Consider the following 4,284-nt stretch of genomic DNA (forward strand, 5'->3'; position numbering starts at 1 on the left):
CCCTATATGTATTTTAATTGTATTATTCCTGTATTTTGATAATCTGTATTTTTTTTGTATTTCATTTTAGACCTGTATTTGTTGTATGTATTCCTGTATTTTATCTTGTACATTTATCCTGCAAGAAAAATTCCACATTTCCTATGTAAAATAAATCCATGATCCTGTATATATGCAATATAAACTTTTGTATAACATAAATTAACAAAAATATTTCTTGATACGACAAAAGCAATCAAAATATACATACCTCATATATAAAATTAAAACATCCAGCCACAATTAAATTGAATCATTCATACAAAATTTTTTTTATACAAACAAATACTTGAGTTAAATATTAAAACACCTTTCTAATTAATATTGATTTAATAAAAATTATGCTTAGATATACCAATACCATATTGATCTACAATTCACATAAATCATCGTCGTTGTCATTTGGTTGATGGTTTCCGGTAACATATGCGATCCACCTTTCCCTAAGCTCCTCGATGATTTGTTGAGAACATGTAGGAGGAACTTGCTTAAAATACTACAAAACAATGTAAAATACATACATATTAGTTAATAATATAAAATAAGTTCATCTAATTAAATATGAATAAGTATATTTTTTTTTCTTTTTTGACAAACGCAGCAAGCAGATATTAGTACACAGTTCCAGCCAAGTGGCCCAAGCACCAGCTCAGACAATTACCACCTCAGCAAGCACCTGTTACTCCACGTCCCAACCAAGAGACCCAAGTACCATCTCAGCCATCACCTGCACAGCGGCCCCCTTTCCATCCAGCAGGACTGGCGCCAGCACAGCCCAAACCATCTCCATCTCCTTCACTGCCACAGAAACCATCATTATCACAAGGAGGTGACAAGGCAATTTAGACAAAAACCACAATAGTCATTACCCACCCACAAACCACATGAATCACATTAGAACTATTGATAGATTTTTCTAGTGTCATAAACTTTATATGACCTATAATCAACCCATCCATGTCATATAAATATATAGTACACCTGTAGCATAATAGATTTGCATAACCTAGTGCAATTAATTCATTCATATCTCTGAACTTCCTCCATTCAAGAGTAAATACACTACTTAAAAACAAACGAACTTTTAGGGAAAAGTTATCAGAAATAAAAAAATACAAGTAAGAAATTATTGATAAAAGAATAAAAAACACGACTGACAACTCAAAACAGTAGAGTAAAAACCTTCCTACCTATTCTATAGAACAAGTTGCAAGGAAATTAATTAATTTGTTAGTTTAATTAAGATAATTGCTTAAAACAGATATGAAGTAGTTAAAAATTCAATTAAATAGAACAACTTCAACAACTGAAGAACTGAAGAGGAAGCAGCAGCATCTTTCTTTCCTATTAATAGCAACAAGAATCTAGTCAAGACTACAATGCTTGCATCAATTTGCGAGAGATTATTTCACATGGACTCCTATTTTGTACTTGTACTTACTCTACTATCTGACATTATTATTTTGTATCCGTAAGACTGTAACACCTTGCTCAAATGGATAATAAGCCAAGATAATACTCTTAATTAATCTAATGATTCGTCTAAACAGATGGAAAAAGAAGAGTGCAAAATATTCTCCCATGAAAATTAACTACGACGGGTAAGCATTTTATAGAAGATATGTGAAAATGTACGACACAGGAAAACCCAGGGGTAGGGGCAGGACAGGGCATTTGGGGTTTAGTTTGTTTATTGCTAGCTTAGGTGCTAAAATCTCAAGCTAAACTTGGGCCATCTGCAGACTAAAAGGATTCTTCGAATGTCTCAATCAGCAACTAGTAAGTTTAGCAATAAAAAAAATGATCAACTAATTACTTGATTAGTTTGATAAGCAAATTATAATAAAAATTGGTACATTCACCTGACTGTAACCGTACCATATCCGAAGTTCATAAAATTGAATGTTACAAATACAATTTATTGAGAAAATCAAAAGCAAGACAACATAGTACTCAGTTTTATTGTTTCAGAAATACAGTAGTTTCCAGCTTTGTACCAATTTAGTCAAGAAAAAAAAAACACCTTAATTGCTACTACTTGGACAATAGAACATACTAGTGCATTTTAGTAATTCACCGGCAAAATTTTTTTACAACAAAAAGTAGCTCATATATAACCGTTGAAGATAATGAAGAATTATATCCCAATGTCAATAGTAGTAGTTGATAATTACCTAGTTGATCAAAATACACTCGAAATGTCGATGTAAACTAGCTTAATGAGCACTACAACTCCTTCTTTGAATTTTTTGTTTCTTGTCATAGGGTAGTTCAAGTAGAATATTTAGCCTATAACCCCTTCTTTGTTTTGCTTTCTACTTACCGTTTTATGTTCCATTGGGCATCAAACTCTACATTTGATTTTGTCTGACCTTAAATGCAGATGAATATTCAGCCAAAGAAGAGGTAAAATAGCAAGTCTATGTAGACTCTAAATCATATTCAAAAGCAGATGTAAACACAAAAACCCCAACATTTTGTTTTCAAACAAACCTCATTCACAAAATGGGCTCAGCCATATCCTCATCAATTCTACCAACAACATATATTACCACCACTAAACCAAAACCAAAAATTGTATATTTATTTCACTGTTTTAAGTCCTATCTCTTTGTTCCTTAAAAAAAAAAAAAAAAAAAAATCTGATTAGGGTTTTAAATTGAACTTAGGTAAGATTAATTTGGCAAAAATAATTTTGATTACAATTGAAATAAAAGTAAATTCGACAAAATTAAGGATAATTTGATTGAACTTAATGCAATAATTTGGCTTAAATATATACATACAAACAATCGATGAATTTATCCCTAAAACAAGAACCTTGAAGTTTTTTTCAATCTCCTAAAATTCGAATTCTACGAATTTACTTTTGTTTCCTACATAATTTGAATGATTCATGCAATTATATTGACAATTATCAAAATCCAATTACTATATCACAAGAAAAATTCGAACCTCAATTTATTGGTGGCTATGCAGACAGGTCCGGTACTGCAGAAATGGAGCGGCGGTAGAGCGGCGGTGGAGCAGGGGTAGAGCGGCGGTGGAGCAGAACAATAAGCGGCTGATGAAGGTTTTGCTTTGGAGGTTTCACATTTTTTTTTTTGCTGATGAATGTGAAAAAGGTTTCACTTTTTGATGAAACTCATGAAAGTGCAAGTGATGCGGCCTTCAATACCTTCAATTTTCACTTTTATCCGATATAATACAAAACGGTTGTCAAGATGACCGTTCTATATCGTTTATAATACATAATTATTTTTTTTAATTATTTGAGTAAAAAGCAATAGAGAACGGTTAACTATGCTAACCGTTTCATATATATTAACATACAGAACGCCTCTTATATTAAAACGATCTATATTCTTCTGGAGAACGCCTACCTTTGATAACTGTTCTATATTTTGCGATCTCTAATCTAGTTTTTGGTGTAGTGATCAAGATATCAAACAAACCAAGACTTTGAGTCCAACACTAATTCATCATATTACTCGTTCCCCCACATTGGACGACAAAGGTCTTTCACTAAGTATTGAAATTAGACATGAAAAACTCTACACATTTCACATGGGGCTCATAAGAACTAAATTCCTATATGAAAATTCTATAAACTCATAAGAACCATAAATCCCACATGCCAAAGTTAATTAAGTCTAAAATCAAAACATAGTTGATAATGGAGAAAAGAATATGTGAACATACACTACTAGAAAAATGGTCATTTTCGACGGAAAAATTTTGTCGGAACCACCCCAAAATCCGTCGGAAAACCCGTTTTCGATGGAATTCCGTCGTAACTGGTTGTCGGAAAAGCTTTTGTAGGAAATTTATCTTCTTCCGACGGAAATTCAGTTCGGAAACACTTTTCCGACGGAATTTTTCGTCGAAAGAGGTTTTCCAGCACCAGGAAAATCCACCGGAAATTTCCGACAAAATTTACAATTCGGTCGGATATTTCCGACAGAAATTCCGTCGAAAACTGTTTTTAAGAAATAAAAAAAAAAAACGTTGCGCCACCACGGCATATCAACCACCAAATAAACCCTTACCCCAACATCAGACCACCGCCACTACCACCCACATCAAACAACCGCCACTACACCAGCCCCTAACTAACTCCCCACCACCAACCCCCTAACCCGTCCCGTTCCACGACCCACACCACCAAAACCCCTACCCACCTAACCCTAACCCACACAAACTAGCCCAGATTTACCACCCCACCTAAGCAAACCACCCCACCAC

The 4,284-nt window shown here is 33.7% G+C and overlaps 1 long non-coding RNA gene across 1 annotated transcript; it reads right to left on the reverse strand.

The window, feature by feature from the left end:
• Nucleotides 1-256: 256 nt before the first annotated feature.
• LOC145587865 (uncharacterized) lies at nucleotides 257-3,187 on the reverse strand. Its single transcript, XR_014101457.1, has 3 exons — nucleotides 2,995-3,187; nucleotides 658-837; nucleotides 257-535 (listed from the first exon to the last, which is right to left on the reverse strand). It is a non-coding gene; the product is annotated as an uncharacterized LOC145587865 (long non-coding RNA).
• Nucleotides 3,188-4,284: the final 1,097 nt, after the last annotated feature.

This window comes from Chenopodium album, chromosome 17, assembly GCF_948465745.1.
Source record: "Chenopodium album chromosome 17, dcCheAlbu1.1, whole genome shotgun sequence".
In the NCBI taxonomy this organism is placed as follows: Eukaryota; Viridiplantae; Streptophyta; class Magnoliopsida; order Caryophyllales; family Amaranthaceae; genus Chenopodium; species Chenopodium album.